Source organism: Eubalaena glacialis, chromosome 1 (assembly GCF_028564815.1).
Source record: "Eubalaena glacialis isolate mEubGla1 chromosome 1, mEubGla1.1.hap2.+ XY, whole genome shotgun sequence".
Taxonomy (NCBI): domain Eukaryota; kingdom Metazoa; phylum Chordata; class Mammalia; order Artiodactyla; family Balaenidae; genus Eubalaena; species Eubalaena glacialis.
In genome coordinates, this window is record NC_083716.1 from 155,213,326 (window position 1) to 155,235,192 (window position 21,867).

Below are 21,867 nucleotides of genomic sequence, written 5' to 3' on the forward strand. Positions count from 1 at the left end.
GTGTGATAAAAGTAAGATGGATTAGATCAATGAATAGGATGTGCTGTAGGATACATTCTGTGGAAGATTTAGCAGTGGACCTTCACTGTGAGGAACAGAGTGGGGAATGATGAGGGTTGAAGAGAACTTACCAATAGTGATGTTAAGCAAGAGAGAAATTAACAGACAGAAATAACTATTTCCAGTCACATCTTCGTTTGGAATAGCATGTTCACATTTAAGGTTAATATTTGTTTCTAAATTTATTTTTAATGTATCTCTTTAAAAAAGTTAAGAATATTATTAAGATGTTGGGCTCAATTGCATAATATTGTTTGCACATTTTTGATTGTGATATTTAGATTAATATTTATGTTGTACACATTATGAGTGACAACAATTTGACTCAATTTTTACTAATCTTCCTTATTCAGAATTAGGCACAAATAAGCCCTTACTGTCACTCCGTGCTTATGACCTAAGTTCTCCAAATCATCAGAGAAATTGGTGTGGGAGACAAGTGTGGAATCGCTGTTTCAAGTCCTCTCCAGGATGACCAGGGTGGGACAGAAGATGCTGCCTGGGGCAGATGGCAGCTGCAGAGCGATGGTGTGATTCAAATTGCTAACCTGGACAGAAAGACTTGGTGTAGGTTGGAAGAGGAGTCAGATTAAGAAAGGGAAGTAAGTTTGTCTCTGCCCAAAGCCCAGCTCTCATCTTGAAGCTTTCACAGCAATTTAATGTGTGTGATCTTTTTAGCCAGGCACAGACCTATCCCTTATTTAAATAGACCCAACTTAAGTCTTTTGCTAATCAAAAAGCAGAAGAGTTAGCTGAAGTATCAAATTCAGAAATATTGGAGAATTCACCAAAGCATTTTCACAAACCTGAATCGATCTGGGTCTGCTTGGTTTCACCTTAAGGCTATTTTATAAAAAGGTTTCATATCTGAGAGAAACAGAGACACAACTTCAAACACCTTGAAGGGGTAGCAAGGATAGGTATTAGGCAACCTCTAAAATGACCCCCATTGATCCTTGCCTCCTGCTGTGCATGCATTTTTGTTATAAATTCCCTCTGAGTGTGGGTAGACCTAGCAACTCACTTCTAACAAAAAGAATATTGCAAAAATGTTGGGATATTTCTTATAAGACTAAGCATGCAATTAACCAGCAATTGCACCGCTAGGCATTCATTCCAGAGAAATAAGAACTTATTATCACACAAAAACATGTACACAAATGTTTGTAGCAGCTTTATTCATAATAGTAAAAAACTGACATTAGCCTATATGTCCTTCAACATGTTGATGATTAAACAAGCAGTGTTACACACCTTCCTTGGAATACAAGTCAGCAAGAAACAGGAACAAACTATTGATACATACTGCTTGACGAATCTCCAGAGAATTTTATTGAGTGAAAAAAGTCAGTCCCAAAAGGCTGCATACTGAATGTTCCATTTATATAATAATTTTGAAATGACACAATTACAAAAATGGAGAACAGATTAGTGGGTGCCAGGGGTTAGGGGCAGAGTAGAATGGGGAGAAGGAAGTGGGTATGATTATAAAAGAGCAAAATGAGAAATAATTGTGTGGATGAAACTGTTCAGTATCTTGCTATGGTGGTGGTTACACAAACATACACATGTGATAAAATTGTCTGGAATTAACTACATATGCAACAAAATACAAGTGAAACTGGAGAAATCTGAGTAAGATTTATGGATTATGTCAATGTCAATATCCAGGATGTGATATTTTACTGTAGTTTTGCAAGATGTTACCACTGGGGGAAACTGGACAAAGGGGCCATGGGATCTTTCTATATAATTTCTTACAACTGCATGTGACTACAATTATCTCAATAAAAAAAAAATCCATAAAAAGCTAATGGAATGTCACCTATGAAATTAGCTTACAAAAAGACCTGATCTCTCTGTTTCTTGCTGTCTCCCTCTGTCTCTTTCTCTTAGCCCTTGCTCTGAGGGACACCAGCTGCTGCTGTGTTGTGAGTAGCCCTCTAGAAACTTCCATACATCAAAAATTGATGTCTCCAGCCAACGGCCAGCAAGAACCTAAGTCCCATGAATGGCTACGTGAGTCACCTTAGAAATGGATCTGCCCACAGCCACCTGAGTGAGCTAGACAGCAGATGCCCCCCAACCTTGTCAAGTCTTGGGGTGACTGAAGCACATGCCCATGCTTCAGTAAAGCCTTGTGAGAGACACTGAGCAGAGGCACCCAGATAAACCAAGCAGGATTTGTGACCATAGAAACTGTAAGATAATAAACACCTACTGTTACACTATTTACAATAGCCAAGATATGGAAGCAACCTAAGTGTCCATCAACAGACACATGGATAAAGAAGATGTGATATATATATATATACAACAGAATACTACTCAGCCATAAAAAAAGAATGAAACTTTGCCATTTGCAGCAACATGGATGGACTTGGAGGGCATTATGCTAAGTGAAATAAGTTAGAGAGAAAAAGGAAAATACTGTATGATATCACTTACACGTGGAATCTAAAAAATACAACAAACTAATGAATATAACAAAAAAGAAGCCGACTCACAGATATTGAGAACAAACTTGTGGTACCAGTGGGGAAAGGGAAGGGGGGAGGGGCAGTATAGGGGTAGCAGATTAAAAGGTATAAAATATTAGGTATAAAATAAGCTACAAGGATATACTGTACAACACATGCAATATAGTCAGTATTTTATAATAACTATAAATGGAGTATAACCTTTAAAAATTGTGCATCACTATATTGTACACCTGTTAACTTATACAATATTTTACAGCAACTATACTTCAATTAAAAAAAGAGTGGGGGGGAGGGGCAAGATGGCGGAAGAGTAAGACGCGGAGATCACCTTCCTCCCCACAGATACATGAGAAATACATCTACACGTGGAACTGCTCCTACAGAACACCCACTGAACGCTGGCAGAAGACGTCAGACCTCCCAAAAGGCAAGAAAATCCCCACGTACTTGGGTAGGGCAAAAGAAAAAAGAAATAACAGAGACAAAAGAATAGGGACGGGACCTGCACCAGTGGGAGGGAGCTGTGAAGGAGGAAAGGTTTCCACACACTAGGAAGCCCCTTCGTGGGCAGAGACTGCGGGTAGCAGAGGGGGGAAGCTTCGGAGCCACGGAGGAGAGCGCAGCCACATTGGTGCGGAGGGCAAAGCGGAGATTCCCGCACAGAGGAGCGGTGCCGACCAGCACTCACCAGCCCGAGAGGCTTGTCTGCTCAGCCGCCGGGGCGGGCGGGGGCTGGGAGCTGAGGCTCGGGCTTCGGTGCTAGCCGGGAGGGAGTCCGGGAAAAAGACTGCAGCTGCCAAAGAGGCAAGAGAATTTTTCTTGCCTCTTTGTTTCGCGGCGCGCAAGGAGAGGGGATTCAGAGCGCCGCCTAAACGAGCTCCAGAGACGGGCGCGAGCCGCGGCTATCAGCGCGGATCCCACAGCAACAGGGACGCAGAGGGAAAAACGGAGAGATTCCCGCACAGAGGCTCGGCGCCGAGCAGCACTCACCAGCCCGAGAGGCTTGTCTGCTCACCCGCCGGGGCGGGCGGGGGCTGGGAGCTGAGGCGCGGGCTTCGGTCGGATCCCAGGGAGAGGACTGGGGTTGGCTGCGTGAACACAGCCTGAAGGGTCTAGCGCACCACAACTAGCCGGGAGGGTGCACGAGAAAAAGTCTGCAGCTGCCGAAGAGGCAGGAGACTTTTTCTTGCCTCTTTGTTTCGCGGCGTGCAAGGAGAGGGGGTTCAGAGCGCCACTTAAACGAACTCCAGAGACGGGCGCGAGCCGCGGCTATCAGCGCGGACCCCAGAGACGGGCATGAGACGCTAAGGCTGCTGCTGCCGCCACCAAACAGCCTGTGGGCAAGCACAGGTCATTCTCCACACCGCCCCTCCCGGGAGCCTGTGCAGCCCGCCACGGCCAGGCTCCCGTAATCCGGGGACAACTTCCCCGGGAGAGCGCACGGCGCGCCTCAGGCTGCTGCAACGTCACGCCGGCTTCTGCCGCCGCAGGCTCGCCCCGCCTCCTCCATACCGCTCCCTCCCCCCGGCCTGACTGAGCCAGAGCCCCCGAATCAGCTGCTCCTTTAACCCCGTTCTGTCTGGGCGGGGAACAGACGCCCTCAGGGGACCTACATGCAGAGGCGGGTCCAAATCCAAAGCTGAACCCCGGGAGCTGTACGAACAAAGAAGAGAAAGGGAAATCTCTCCCAGCAGCCTCAGAAGCAGCGGATTAAAGCTCCACAAACAACTTGATGTGCCTGCATCTGTTGAATACCTGAATAGACAACGAATCATCCCAAATTTAGGAGATGGACTTTGGGAGCAGGATATATTAACTTTTCCCCTTTTCCTTTTTTTTGTGAGTGTAGATGTGTATGCTTCTGGGTGAGATTTTGTCTGTATAGCTTTGCTCTCACCGTTAGTCCTAGGGTTAGGTCCGTCCGTTTTTTTTTGTTTTTTTTTTTTTTTTGGCTTAAAAATTTTTTTTTCTCCCTAATAAATGTTTTCTTAATAATTTTTTCCTTATTTTCTATTTTTAAAAAAATTTTTAATAAGTTTTTTCATATTTTTTATTTTAAAAAATTAAAAAATTTTTTTTCTTAATAAATTTTTTCTAAATAATTTTTTTCTTATTTTTAGTATAAAAAATTAATAAATCTATTTTTAAAAATTAAAAAAAATTTTTTTTCTTAATAAATTTACTCTTAATAATTTTTTTTCTTATTTTTTATTATAATTGCTTTATTTTATTTTATTTTACCCTCTTTTTTTCTTTCTTTCCATTTTTTCTCCCTTTTATTCTGAGCCGTGTGGATGAAAGGCTCTTGGTGCTCCAGCCAGGCATCAGGGCTGTGCCTCTGAGGTGGGAGAGCCAACTTCAGGACACTGGTCCACAAGAGACCTCCCAGCTCCACGTACTACCAAACGGTGAAAATCTCTCACAGATCTCCATCTCAACATCAAGACCCAGCTTCACTCAACGACCAGCAAGCTACAGTGCTGGACACCCTATGCCAAACAACTAGCAAGAGAGGAACACAGCCCCATCCATTAACAGAGAGGCTGCCTAAAATCATAATAAGGCCACAGACACCCCAAAACACACCACCAGACGTGGACGAACCCACCAGAAAGACAACATCCAGCCTCATCCACCAGAACACAGGCACTAGTTCCCTCCACCAGGAAACCTACACAACCCACTGAACCAACCTTAGCCACTGGGGACAGATACCAAAAACAACGGGAACTACGAACCTGCAGCCTGTGAAAAGGAGACCCCAAACACAGTAAGATAAGCAAAATGAGAAGACAGAAAAACACACAGCAGATGAAGGAGCAGGGTCAAAACACACCAGACCTAACAAATGAAGAGGAAATAGGTAGTCTACCTGAAAAAGAATTCAGAATAATGATAGTAAGGATGATCCAAAGTCTTGGAAATAGAATAGACAAAATGCAAGAAACATTTAACAAGGACGTAGAAGAACTAAAGAGGAACCAAGAAACGATGACAAGCACAATAAATGAAATTAAAAATACTCTAGATGGGATCAATAGCAGAATAACTGAGGCAGAAGAACGGATAAGTGACCTGGAAGATAAAATGGTGGAAATAACTACTGCAGACCAGAATAAAGAAAAAAGAATGAAAAGAACTGAGGACAGTCTCAGAGACCTCTGGGACAACATTAAACGCACCAACATTCGAATTATAGGGGTCCCAGAAGAAGAAGAGAAAAAGAAAGGGACTGAGAAAATATTTGAAGAGATTATAGTCGAAAACTTCCCTAATATGGGAAAGGAAATAGTTAATCAAGTCCTGGAAGCACAGAGAGTCCCATACAGGATAAATCCAAGGAGAAACACACCAAGACACATATTAATCAAACTATCAAAAATTAAATATAAAGAAAACATATTAAAAGCAGCAAGGGAAAAACAACAGATAACACACAAGGGCATCCCCATAAGGTTAACAGCTGATCTTTCAGCAGAAACGCTGCAAGCCAGAAGGGAGTGGCAGGATATACTTAAAGTGATGAAGGAGAAAAACCTACAACCAAGATTACTCTACCCAGCAAGGATCTCATTCAGATTTGATGGAGAAATTAAAACCTTTACAGACAAGCAAAAGCTGAGAGAGTTCAGCACCACCAAACCAGCTTTACAACAAATGCTAAAGGAACTTCTCTAGGCAAGAAACACAAGAGAAGGAAAACACCTACAATAACAAACCCAAAACATTTAAGAAAATGGGAATAGGAACATACATATCGATAATTACCTTAAATGTAAATGGATTAAATGCTCCCACCAAAAGACACAGACTGGCTGAATGGATACAAAAACAAGACCCATATATATGCTGTCTACAAGAGACCCACTTCAGACCTAGAGACACATACAGACTGAAAGTGAGGGGATGGAAAAAGATATTCCATGCAAATGGAAATCAAAAGAAAGCTGGAGTAGCAATTCTCATATCAGACAAAATAGACTTTAAAATAAAGACAATTACAAGAGACAAAGACGGACACTATATAATGATCAAGGGATCGATCCAAGAGGAAGGTATAACAATTGTAAATATTTATGCACCCAACATAGGAGCACCTCAATACATAAGGCAAATACTAACAGCCATAAAAGGGGAAATCGACAGTAACACAATCATAGTAGGGGACTTTAACACCCCACTTTCACCAATGGACAGATCATCCAAAATGAAAATAAATAAGGAAACACAAGCTTTAAATGATACATTAAACAAGATGGACTTAATTGATATTTATAGGACATTCCACCCAAAAACAACAGAATACACATTTTTCTCAAGTGCTCATGGAACATTCTCCAGGATAGATCATATCTTGGGTCACAAATCAAGCCTTGGTAAATTTAAAAAAATTGAAATCGTATCAAGTATCTTTTCCGACCACAACGCTATGAGACTAGATATCAATTACAGGAAAAGATCTGTAAAAAATACAAACACATGGAGGCTACACAATACACTACTTAATAACGAAGTGATCACTGAAGAAATCAAAGGGGAAATCAAAAAATACCTAGAAACAAATGACAATGGAGACACGACGATCCAAAACCTATGGGATGCAGCAAAAGCAGTTCTAAGAGGGAAGTTTATAGCAATACAAGCCTACCTCAAGAAACAGGAAACATCTCGAATAAACAACCTAACCTTGCACCTAAAGCAATTAGAGAAAGAAGAACAAAAAAACCCCAAAGCTAGCAGAAGGAAAGAAATCATAAAGATCAGATCAGAAATAAATGAAAAAGAAATGAAGGAAACAATAGCAAAAATCAATGAAACTAAAAGCTGGTTCTTTGAGAAGATAAACAAAATTGATAAACCATTAGCCAGACTCATCAAGAGAAAAAAGGAGAAGACTCAAATTAATAGAATTAGAAATGAAAAAGGAGAAGTAACCACTGACACTGCAGAAATACAAACGATCATAAGAGATTACTACAAGCAACTCTATGCTAATAAAATGGACAACCTGGAAGAAATGGACAGATTCTTAGAAATGCACAACCTGCCGAGACTGAACCAGGAAGAAATAGAAAATATGAACAGACCAATCACAAGCACTGAAATTGAAACTGTGATTAAAAATCTTCCAACACACAAAAGCCCAGGACCAGATGGCTTCACAGGCGAATTCTATCAAACATTTAGAGAAGAGCTAACACCTATCCTTCTCAAACTCTTCCAAAATATTGCAGAGGGAGGAACACTCCCCAACTCATTCTACGAGGCCACCATCACCCTGATACCAAAACCAGGCAAAGATGTCACAAAGAAAGAAAACTACAGGCCAATATCACTGATGAACATAGATGCAAAAATCCTCAACAAAATACTAGCAAACAGAATCCAACAGCACATTAAAAGGATCATACACCATGATCAAGTGGGGTTTATTCCAGGAATGCAAGGATTCTTCAATATACGCAAATCAATCAACGTGATACATCATATTAACAAATTGAAGGAGAAAAACCACATGATCATCTCAATAGATGCAGAGAAAGCTTTCGACAAAATTCAACACCCATTTATGATAAAAGTCCTGCAGAAAGTAGGCATAGAGGGAACTTTCCTCAACATAATAAAGGCCGTATATGACAAACCCACAGCCAACATTGTCCTCAATGGTGAAAAACTGAAACCATTTCCACTAAGATCAGGAACAAGACAAGGTTGCCCACTCTCACCACTATTATTCAACATAGTTTTGGAAGTGTTAGCCACAGCAATCAGAGACGAAAAAGAAATAAAAGGAATCCAAATCGGAAAAGAAGAAGTAAAGCTGTCACTGTTTGCAGATGACATGATACTATACATAGAGAATCCTAAAGATGCTACCAGAAAACTACTAGAGCTAATCAATGAATTTGGTAAAGTAGCAGGATACAAAATTAATGCACAGAAATCTCTTGCATTCCTGTATACTAATGATGAAAAATCTGAAAGTGAAATTAAGAAAACACTCCCGTTTACCATTGCAACAAAAAGAATAAAATACCTAGGAATAAACCTACCTAAGGAGACAAAAGACCTGTATGCAGAAAATTATAGGACATTGATGAAAGAAATTAAAGATGATACAAATAGATGGAGAGATATACCATGTTCTTGGATTGGAAGAATAAACATTGTGAAAATGACTCTACTACCCAAAGCAATCTACAGATTCAATGCAATCCCTATCAAACTACCACTGGCATTTTTCACAGAACTAGAACAAAAAATTTCACAATTTGTATGGAAACACAAAAGACCCCGAATAGCCAAAGCAATCTTGAGAACGAAAAATGGAGCTGGAGGAATCAGGCTCCCTGACTTCAGACTATATTACAAAGCTACAGTAATCAAGACAGTTTGGTACTGGCACAAAAACAGAAATATAGATCAATGGAACAGGATAGAAAGCCCAGAGATAAGCCCACGCACATATGGTCACCTTATCTTTGATAAAGGAGGCAAGCATATACAGTGGAGAAAAGACAGCCTCTTCAATAAGTGGTGCTGGGAAAATTGGACAGGTACATGTAAAAGTATGAAATTAGAACACTCCCTAACACCATACACAAAAATAAACTCAAAATGGATTAAAGACCTAAGTGTAAGGCCAGACACTATCAAACTCTTAGAGGAAAACATAGGCAGAACACTGTATGACATAAATCACAGCAAGATCCTTTTTGACCCAGGTCCTAGAGAAATGGAAATAAAAACACAAATAAACAAATGGGACCTAATGAAACTTAAAAGCTTTTGCACAGCAAAGGAAACCATAAACAAGACCAAAAGACAACCCTCAGAATGGGAGAAAATATTTGCAAATGAAGCAACGGACAAAGGATTAATCTCCAAGATTTACAAGCAGCTCATGCAGCTCAATAACAAAAAAACAAACAACCCAATCCAAAAATGGGCAGAAGACCTAAATAGACATTTCTCCAAAGAAGAGATACAGATTGCCAACAGACACATGAAAGAATGCTCAACATCATTAATCATTAGAGAAATGCAAATCAAAACTACAATGAGGTATCATCTCACACCGGTCAGAATGGCCATCATCAAAAAATCTAGAAACAATAAATGCTGGAGAGGGTGTGGAGAAAAGGGAACACTCTTGCACTGTTGGTGGGAATGTAAATTGATACAGCCACTATGGAGAACAGTATGGAGGTTCCTTAAAAAACTAAAAATAGAACTACCATATGACCCAGCAATCCCACTACTGGGCATATACCCTGAGAAAACCATAATTCAGAAAGAGTCATGTACCAAAATATTCATTGCAGCTCTGTTTACAATAGCCAGGACATGGAAGCAACCTAGGTGTCCATCATCGGATGAATGGATAAAGAAGATGTGGCACATATATACAATGGAATATTACTCAGCCATAAAAAGAAATGAAATGGAGGTGTTTGTAATGAGGTGGATGGAGTTAGAGTCTGTCATACAGAGTGAAGTAAGTCAGAAAGAGAAAAACAAATACAGTATGCTAACACATATATATGGAATCTAAGGGAAAAAAAAAAAAAAAAGAGGTCATGAAGAACCTAGCGGCAAGATGGGAACAAAGACACAGACCTACTAGAGAATGGACTTGAGGATATGGGGAGGGGGAGGGGTGAGATGTGACAGGGTGAGAGAGTGTCATGGACATATATACACTACCAAATGTAAAATAGATAACTAGTGGGAAGCAGCCGCATAGCACAGGGAGATCAGCTCGGTGCTTTGTGACCACCTAGAGGGGTGGGATAGGGAGGGTGGGAGGGAGGGAGATGCAAGAGGGAAGAGATATGGCAACATATGTATATGTGTAACTGATTCACTTTGTTGTAAAGCAGAAGCTAGCACACCATTGTAAAGCAATTATACTTCAATAAAGATGTTTAAAAAAAAATAAAATAAAATAAAATATTTCAAATCATAAAAAAAAAAAAAAAAGAGTGAAAGAGAAAAAAGTTAAACATCTGCTGTTTTAAGCTGCTGTGTTTTGAGGTAATTTGTTAGGCAGCAGTAGATAACCAAGGGAAGAATCATACACCTGACAATGATAGATCCTAAAAAGTCTCTACATTTAGTTCCTCACAATGTCTCACAGGATGGCAATGCCCCCATTCTCCCTCCACCTTTCATCCCTCTTACAAAAACAAATAAACAAACAAACAAGCTTTAGCCCCATGAGATATATGTCCACTTCAGCCTTACTCCAGCCTGCTCTCAACTTACAAGGCTAATGGGTGTGAATCCCTTGTTCTCTGGCTTTTGTTGGGTTGGACCAATGAGAAGGCATCTCAGGAGACCAGCGGGCAGGAGGGGAGTGAGGTTATTTTTGTCTTTACTGGCTCCCTCCCTGTAAGGTCACCTTGAATATGCACTAAGGCTGATCCATTGACAGAAGTTTCTCCCCTTCTTCAAGTAGCCTGAGGTCCTGGACTCTGAACTCTTCTTCTTCCCCTCAGGTCCAGGGGCAAACAGCATCCCTGAGGCTGTTAGCACTGCATTCTTGTATCGATTCCTTGTGGTTTCCCTACACTCCAACCACACCTCTGCACATAGTCCTTGGCAAACTATCCCACTTTGCTGATGTCATGTGCTTCTAGATGAGACAATGGTTTTTCCATCTTACTCCCCTTTCCCTTCCTTCACACTCTTTTTATATCTTTGGGCCCTTTCCTTCAAGATAAACTTTTTCCCTTTCTTTTTTTTTCCCTGGATTTACCTTGATGTTCTTTCTAATGTTAATCAATTTAACCTTTCCAATTTTCTTTCAGGGCTCGGAACTAGGCACCACAAAGATTATTATTAGAAGGCAGAAACTGGCAAGCAGTTGCAAAGATGTTAATTATTTTTATTTAGGACCACCTTTTACAGCTGTGCAGCTTTTGTGTGGCAGAAAATTCTCCAGGCAGAGGGAGCAGAGGTTTGAAATCCATACTAGACCATGCTCTACCTGCCAGACCTTGGAGCAGGACAGCCCCTGACTCAGGAAAGCGGCGCATGTATTTTCTTCTAAAGGCACCTTCTGCTGGCCTAGCTGTGCTCCCAGAGGTGTCTCTCTGCTGCCCAGTGAAGACCCTCTTTCTAAATAACACCAAGGACATTCTATGCTCTCTGAGGCTCTGTTTTGTCTCTGTCACATTAAGATTATCATTTAAAATATCCTGAAAATACGAAAGAAGAGTTTGTGAATCAGGGTGTGTGATTTTTAGTAATAGGAAGCTAAAAAGGACATTTGTACTCTGCTTAGGTAAAAATAACCATCGTGTTTCCTTTTAGTTGGCAAGTTTTCATTCATTTGTAATATCCCTGTATTCATCATCTATCAGATTTCTGTAGCCTATTGAATGGCAGCCAGCACGACTGGGCTTCAATGAAAACATAAAATTAAGCCATAATGTAAGATATTTTTAAAGCTAATTTGGCACCTCAGTTTCACCAAAGCCCTATGTGTTTAGAGATCCTCTCAGCTGAATAATGTACCCTCACGATTTATCAGTTGAACAAGATTCAAATGCAAGTGACAAACACACACATGAGCTAAGCATGCACATGGAATGTCATCTTTGAAGTGTTAAGGAGTCTGGATAAAAGCTGATCTGTGAATTATCCAGAAACAACAACTCTCATTCACTCATTCATTCATTCACAGCACGAGCTCTTTGACTATCTTAGGGGATCCTTCATTTTGAGGTTCCTGAGTCTGCATGTTTTACTACTTTTTTCTGCACTGGGTCTGCAGTGCAGGGAATGATGACAGCCACTCTCTGGGAAGCTTGTTTCTACGAATGATGTCTCTAAAGTTGCCCTGTGACAAGGCTGTCTCGGTGGAACTGAACCTTTCCCTGTGCAGCCTAACCAAAAGGTACTGTGAAGGTTCTGAGCAATGATTTAATTTTGTGCGACTATGATGTTTACAATGAATCCGTATCAGCTTTTCTTGAGTTTAAAATATGGCACAGTTTTACTTCTACTAAATATTCTCTGTGTAAACGTTTAATTTCTTGAAGTTTTAAATGTTGGACGCATTCTCATTAAAACTGCACTTTCATATCATCTCTGCTGTGTTGATAAATATATTACAAAAATATCAAGGTTTGAAAGATCATTTTAATCTATGATGTGTATTATTTGAAGTATGTGACTTGTAAGGTAGGTAATGAGAAGATACCATTTTGTATTTTACTGTAATTTAAATAGCACTTTTTATCAAAAATAAATAAATATAAATGGGAAATGGGGCAATCATTGAGAGTAAGATGTTTCTCAAACATAGAATATAATAAAGCTCCTTCAAAATATGTGATTTTATTTTTCTAAAGAAATATATTCTCTCCAATAAACATCTAGCTTTTTTAGCTAAAATAAGGTAGTAGACAGAACAAACATTTCGTGCACATAGAGCTTTCAAGATTTTTATGGACATTTATTTATAAATATGTGCAAGCATTCTTTTTTCTATATTTTCTCCTTGCTGGCCAATTGCAAACTGATCACTTACAATTGTACTTGAGTGCTTAGTGACCAGAAAATTTACAAATGCTTCTGCTGCCAGAGAAACTGAAAGTGCACAAGCAGATTGAAGGAAATACTACAGGCAAAAATTAGGCAGCATTAGTTACCCCTGCTAATATTGCAGAAAATTGGAATGCTTGCCTCGCTGAGAATTGGAAAACATTCCTGAAGTTTATTTAAAACGACTGAAAAGACTTTTATGTATACATAGATATCATGATTTTGGGACATTGTGTTGTTATACCTTGTAAGTACATTTTAAAATTCATTTGCACTTAATAGATCTAAGATACTTTTTTAAAATTCCAAACTTTTTATTTGTATTTTATGACTATATATTTAAAATCTTACATAAAGACAAAAGTTTTAGGACATAAATGCTAGAATTTATGACTAGTTCTATACTAATATAATTGTCATATTGATAGTCTAGGCTAACTGTCAACAAAAATTATGTCACATTTAAGATCTTTCTTCTGAACTTTTCCTTACTAAATCATCAATAAACCATTAGACAATTGGGGTTTTTTTCAGTAGACTGACTAAACTTAGTATTACATTTTAATACTAAGATTAGTATTAAATCTTAGTATTTAAGATTTAATACTTAAATTAAAATTCAAATATTAAATTCTTAAATTAATAGATTCAGGTAGAAAACATATTTATTGAACACATACTACGTTTAATAGCATTATTTTAGGTGTTACAAAGAATTCAGAAATAAATTAGAGGATGTATATTATCTAGTGAGGGAGACTTACATATCAATAACCAAAATACCAATCAGATGTTTTAAATATTCTGATGGAGGTTAAATGCATGCTGACAACATTAAGAGAACAGTTATTTTGTGTTGCTTCATATATATCCTTTGTCTTTGTAGGTTTTAGTTTTTGCCATGTAATGACCTCTCTCTGTCTCAGACCTCCCTCTCTTTCTCCGTATTTGAGAATGAATAAGAGAGAGAGAGAAAGAGAGAACGAGTATTGTGAGGCAAAATAAATGTCTTTAAAAAATGTGTGTGTGTGTGTGTGTGTGTTGTTGTTGTATTTGTTTTGGGGGAGACCACAGCTGATTCCTCCTATACATTGTTTTTTTTCTTTCTTGTGCCACTAATGGCTATATACTTTTCTTGATATTTTCAGTGTTTATGCTTACATATGACCTTACTGTCAATATCTCTGTCAAGTACATTTCCTCAACACCTGTTATAAAATGCTACAGGCTTCCATGCACATGCGACACCATATTGGAATGATCCAGTTCATTTGACATAATGCAAATAGGTAGCGTACATGTTGCCTAACATATTTAAGCACCATTATATTTTGATCAAGGGAGACTTTGGGAAGATTTTGGATGGCATAACATATAAAGATTCTTTCAGCACGCTTATTATTGAAACCAATCAACCAAAGAGATGCCATTGAGAAACATGCCCTTTTTGGTTAAAGATAATGCTGAGACATATGATAAAAGATGTGTAATTAAATTAGGGCTTTCACATAGCTATCACACCTTTATCCATAAATATAAGTGGGTATCCATATTATTTTGTAAAGTATATGGATTTCTAGTTTACTTTAAATCCTTTCTGAAGAGTTTTTGATTCATAAGTTTCTTTAAAGAAATAAAAATGAGCACACATAAGACATTCATTTGTAATTTTTATCTTTGAAGCATGTCCTATGTATAGAGGAACCATGAAGCATTCAGCACCATTAGTATGGAACTGATAAAAAGTTTTATCAGCCATTGATTTCTCATGCTGTTAGTGTGGAACAGAGTCAGCATAATATAGAATAGAAAGAAAATTTAAGATTAATTAAATTACTTCATTTATTCAATAAAAATCTTTTATGTGCCTACTGTGTACACTGCCTTTGTTTGGCCTTGTTGATTTATAACTGAGTAGGACCCAATTCCTATCTTCAAAGAATTTTTATCACACACACACACACACACACACACATACATACCCATCTAGCAAAGATTTTTCTTCCAGTTCAGGCATAAGATGGTAACCAGCATGAAGACACAATTATTTGGGAATAAACAGTTAAAAACAAAACAACAACACTGCCAAAAAGTATTTTTTCTTTCCTTTTCAGATTGTAATTGCATATCTTTTTTTTTTTTTTTTTGACAGCAAGGGGAGTCCAGGAGACAGGTAAGATGCTTGGATGCATAGAAATAGCCACAGAATGACAGGTATATGAATGTCTATTTTGTTGCAAGCCACTAAGGTAGGTACTTAGCACAGTATTACTTTCAGATAGACACTGATGATAATGATCACCATCCTTAATAAAACCATATGACAAACACAGCCTTCACTATAAATGTTATAGTCTTCCCAAGTTTAGGGCCATGATTCTTTTACTTCTGTATAAAACAATAATATATGTATTCCATTATGTACAGTAAGTGCTCGTGTTGTATGACTAAACTTATTTTATTTTATTCATCTTCCTGAAATAGCCTGAGTTTTACTTTGTGTTGCTAAAATTTAAGCCTTCAGTTTGTAATATGTTACTTTTCACTGTTCATTGAAAAATAAAATTTCAAAGCCTACTGAATATAGTTTTATAAAGATTTTCACCTGTACAAGTTATTGCTTAAATTATAGCTTTCTGATGTCAAGAACTCATTAATTTTTTTTAAATTTGCACCCAAGTAAATAGTCAATACAAATTATCTAAGTATTTCTAGTAAATGTGGCTTTCCATTGAGTGATTATCAGGAGAAGGAAAGCCAGCATCTACTGGAAAGGCACAGTTCCACTGTAATATGACATACTCCTTGAGCATGGCTAGTCTTAGTTCCTTATTTAGTCTTTGAGAGTTAACAAAAATGCAGGCATGACTATAATGCGCGTCAAATAACAAATTCAGTAGGAAGGAACAAAAATAATATTGGATTCACAAGCTGCACTGCTATCGTTGTTTATACACAGGGCTTAGACTTGATTAGGTGGCACGGGATGATGCAAATGGCATAACAAATCTCTATTAATTGTGAAAGATTTCTCAAAGGATATAGATTTTAAATTCCCCTCCAAAGGAGTTGAGTAAGAATGTTGGAGAAGAAACTCTTCCAGATATGATAGCTTGTTTCCGTACAGGAGTAAGAGAAAATTAGGTATGTTGGACAGGAATTGCACTTCAGGGGTTTAGTGAGAGGCTCTGAAGCCTATAAGTAAGATTACTGTGTACATGCTGTGACCAGAGATGATTAGGTTAGGGTCTGGGAAACTGAGTGGCTGCTGTGATGGCAACATCATTTAAGGGGAGCAATTTGAGATGGAAAGTCCAATGAGATGATCATGGTGATGATGGTGATAATACACACATATATAACTTATTTACATATATAATATATATGGATATGTTTATATATATATGGATCTCAGTTTATAAAATTCTTCTACTTTTTTGCTTTTAATTTTCACTAAATCCTGTGTTTAAGGCAATTATTAATACATATTAAAAGATAAATATATGTGAAATGACATGTCAAAGATTCAGAAATATGTAATGGAGAAGGGAACTGAATCCAGATTTTCTGATATCTGGTCCAAGGCCCTTTTGGAGAGAAAATAGCAATGCTTGCTAATGAAGCAGCTGGGTAAGATGACTTTTCTAAGGTTGGTGATTCATTTATTACTGTATAATGTGATTATCAGCCAAAGATGCCTTGCTATCTTCTTGTTATTTCAAATTTGTCTGTTTAGAAATCTGACTAGAAGAAAACTAAGGTTATTTTAATTATTCTCTGGAAGAAAAACTTGGGTAAATTATCAAATTTTTCACTTCATGAAGTTGTTTTTGCCTACTGGTATAAGGACTATTGCAAATGTGCACATTGTATGAGTTTTCACCAAGGACAGCCTCCTAAGCAGTGTTATGACAACCTGATTGTGCTAAGCACTGATGGCCATGGGAAGTTTGCCTGAGTGAAGACTGGAGAATCAGACCCAAGCTCTTGAGTACAGAGACTACAATTGGTAAGAGACCTTAACTCGTGAAAGGCGGTAAAATATATGTTTCAGAGTTTTAAATAAATATATCACCATTTCAGGTGAATTAATAAGGTATGCCTTGAGTTGTAGTTAAATATATGGTCAGTTGAGACTGTGTGTAGTTTCTTTGGATGTAATAGAGGAGAGATTGTCATTGAAAATACGCTAACCAACAGTTCCTACCCCGGGTAATTTTACTTTTATTTTTAGTTCATGATTTTTATCATCAGAAAACTGATAACTACTCTTTTAGACCCATCCATTCAAGAGAATGATGTTCTTACTGATTAGGATGGTTGCATAGAGGAGATTTGTTGTCTATTCTGAGGGTGAGCTATTCCAGCCTTGAAATATTTGGTGTAGCGAGAACAGTACATGGTTTATGGGCTCATTCTAATAGAATGCAGCTCCATCTCTCATTTTCCACTGATAGTTAAACCATTAAAGAAACAGTTCACAAGTACCAAATTAAAAGAAGTCGACGTGAATCCAAAGTGCATCTAAACCGTTTTGGTTTCCAGCTACGATTCATTCAAATGGCTAAGAATCAAGTTTAATTTGATAATTGGTAGAGGAAGTACATATTTAGGGCTATCTCCCACTAGTTAGACCTTTAGTTCAGTAAATATCATCTGCACATTCTGGCAGACGTTATCTGCAATGACGCCCAAATGAGAAAAATCCCCCTCTTCAGTCACAAATTTACTAAATGATATTATGGCACTTGAAGGGTTCTTAGTATGAATTCACCTCAAGAAGTCCAAAATAAGGCTGACATTTTGTGCCGAGAAATAGAAAATGAACTAATTATTCAGCATGGAATGACCAAAAATATTGCAAAGCATTTCTTGCAAATCCAGAATTTAATAGGGTGTATTGTTCATTACAAAAGATCATTGTTCTGACTAACTTTTCCAAAGTTGTATAAGCTTAAGGATACTTGTGTTCACAATCACAGCCCTTCTGTTGTCCACCATGAGTTCAATTCTATGCTACTCTTTTGGAACTTTGTTTTTTATCATGAAGTAATCAGTTAATAATTTATATTTCAGTTCATTGGATCTTAAAACCCATGTTTTGCTGATTATAGAAGCAATATTCAGGAGGAATAGAAAATAGGGAAATAGAATCCAAGCTGAACAAAAGACAATTAAAAATAAGATGATATAAATGACAGGATTTTTAAAGATTATGGAATATCCATCTCATGGATATTGTTTAAAGATATTTCTGTAATGACTCAGAGATGCTTGCATGTCCTTATGCTCAATCAAAGCTGTTTATTTCATACCAAAGTATGAGCTACAGATGATTTTTCGAGTTTTTTTTTCTGCTAGATATTTAACAAAACCTGGTCACAAATAAGCTTTAGAGAAGAGTATTTTTCTTATTGGTGATTTAGATTGGCTGAGGAAACAAAGGGTAATTTATAACTTTAATTTACTAAAAGCATGTGAATTGAATATGCTGGGATTCAATAACGGTACTGTGATGCTTAACTCCAGCTGTATCTGTCTTTGCGAATGGTGATTAAAAAAGGCAAATTTGCTTACATCTTTCCTTGCTGACACTAAGGTCATTACTTTATGGGTTTGCTTTCATTTGCTCATCCATAGTAATTTCTATTTTTGGCTACTCTTGCAAAAAAAAATCAGATGCCCTGGATCAAAATAGATATTCTCATAGTGCAATTATAGCACCAGGCAAAAGCTACTGTATATGAAAAAACAAGAAGAAAAGGAATATGCCCGGTTTTATCATAAAACATAACCAATAACTTTAAGATATTTAACGCAGAAAAAACATTCCCCACACTGCTCTTTGTTACCACATAAAAATGCCTTCATAATGGTTATTCCTTGACATGAGGTCTTTATAAAAGAAATAATTTATTGCCTTACCTGTAACTGAAATAATGGCTAAATCATTAAAAAAAAAAAAGTCTAGTAGCTCCTTCAGAGTAAATCTTCCACAACTTGCTACAGTGCTAATCATAAGCATGTTATACAGTAAGTTAGCCCGAAGCTAAGTTAAGCAGGCAGATTAGGACTGTAATATAGTATCAGGACTCATAAATCAAGTGTGCTTGCAGATTTCCTTTCACTTTCTTCTCCTTCTTACAGTTCAGACAAGTCATAATTACACATCAGTAGGCATTGTGAACAGAGGAATGAGCTACAACATAACGCACAATAAACCCTGTCATATAAAAGCAAACTGGATAAAATAACAGAAGCAATACTCCATTTTACAACATCACACTAAAGAATTACACTGTGCCATTGTGTATTATTCTGATCAATCATGAATCCATCCACAATTGACAGCTCAGTGGGCAAAAATTTACCATTGAAGAATAGTTTCCAGTTTTATTATTTTCTTGTTTGATTATACACATTAAACACAAGACTGTGTGTGATTCTGAAAAGCCACAGGTACATAATATAACACTGCCCTGCACACATTGCAATTAAATAAATTCTGCTAATGCTCTTTTAAAGCTTTCTTTTATTAAACATGCTTAAAATAATTCATACCGGATGAACTGTAAGTGGTTCTTTATTCATGTTTTATTAGTATTATAATTTTGAGTAATTATTCAGGTATTCTTGTTACCTGAGACCAAAGAGATGTTGACTCTGAAGTCTTTTCTGTTATTTTCGGGCTTAGATGATATTACCACTAAGCTCAAAGGACCCTCCTTTATCACTAGGTTTGAGCCGAACATTGAAAATGGGATTTAATGAAACATGAGCAAATATTGGTTGTTTCAATTCCAATAAAACATTTAAAAGAACTAATAAATGTAAGGTAATTGTTGAATGCTAATCTAAAATTGCTACTACCAGTTTTATTTTATAGTTGGAACTCAGCAGGTGTTGAGGGGATGTATTTTTCACATTATGCATCAAATGCAGTTTTGAGAGGCACCAAGGTGTTTTTACCTACTCCACATTCATAAGAATTTAATTACAGTTAATATATTAAAGATATCAGAAATATAGAGAAAATAATCTTAGAGCCAGAGAGTAAATTATATGCCACACTGGAATTTCCTTCCAGATGCTACTGGGGCCACATTTTAACTATAATTCATGTGTACATGAAGGAGATTCTTTTGAGAAATGTGGAGTTCATATAACTACTTTTATTTAAATTACTGATTTTTAAAATATTTTTCTCCATAGGACACTGTTTTAAGACTGTTAGGATTTAAAGAGAAACAACGAAATCAATGATTGGAGGGAGATTGGAAGAACCAAAGGGGGTGAGTGTGATTTAGTCACATGTTATGCAAACACCAGTGACCTTGAAACTACAAAGCCTGAGTTGAGACTTCAGTTGACCTAAACTCTACCATGTCCTTAACGGGCAGAGCCACATTTTTGATGTCTATTCACAGAATGTAATACTGTATTTGGGGCATAATTATTTTTTCCAGGAAAAAAATCCCCTATACCCTTATGCTCCCAGAAGATTCTGTGCTAACCTCTAGCATAGCAATTAACTTGTTGCATGATAATTGTGTGTTTACTCTTGTCTTTTTTTGAGGTCAAAACTGTCTTATTTAACATTTCTATGCCCATGGTTAAAGGATAGATTTGATCGTTATAGAATTAAAGCTCAAATATTCGTTTAGTCTTGGCTCAATAATAATGATATTAATAATATTGACTGATGGTGTAGTATATGCCAGGCACTGTGATATATGCTTTATAGACTAGATCTCATTTAATCTTCAGAAAAATTGGATGTCTTTACCCAGCAGTCCAACTCCAGAGGCTCTGCTGTCAACTATGCTCCACTCCCTTTAATTTCAGGTCAGCTTCTTCATCTTTCCTAATCTTAGTAAATTTAATTGCCCCCTCCATGAAGAAGTTTCTATCAAAATGGTTGAGGTCAAAGTTTAAGTCTGGGCAAAATCTCACGCTGGTCAGGGTGGAATCCCCCAGGAACCTGTACTGAGAATGTCTTAGCAGAGGGCCTTGACATGGCCAGATCCACTGGAACACCTCTTCTAGGATTTGCTTACACCTTTCCTTCCTAACCCTGGGGACATTGCTTTATGGGTTTGCTTGTATTTACGAATCATCTAGTGTTTGTTTGTATTTTGTTTTATCTTGTTTGGTTTTGTTCAAAACTTCTGAAAAAATCATGGACAACCTTCCAAGAAGCTAATTATTTCTCCAGTATGGAAGGCTGGGTCCTCTTTGAGTTCCATGGTTGAAAACTGCAGGATTAGGCCAGAATAATTTCCTACACTATTGGCTTGCTATATTGAAAACATGGGCATTACTTTCCTACCCCAAGTAATGTTTAATTGAGATTGGATCCACTAGTCCGTTTAGGCTCCGTCAGTCAATTAAGTGGGGATAAGGGTGAGAAATTAGTAACTTGGCACTATGTCCAAATTAAAACTTCGTTGTTCAAGTATTTAACAGCTTATCTTTTAGTTTGTTACTGTTGAAACATGACCTTAAGGGAATGAAGGAATCGTGTGAAAGCTGAGCAGACTTGGATTCAAGAGAGGCAGGAGCCTTCAGATAATTCTGAGTAGGAATTCTTAAGTGTGTACAATTAAAATGTTTTATAGCCCTAATATTTCATTTTAGCAAACAATTTTCACCTCTTTCCTATTGTGAGGCCTTGATGTCAGCTGTTGGTAAATATCCCCAAGGAAATGGTAACCTTGTCATATAAACCTTTTGATCAGTTGTATTAGTGAAATTAATACAAGGAGAGCAG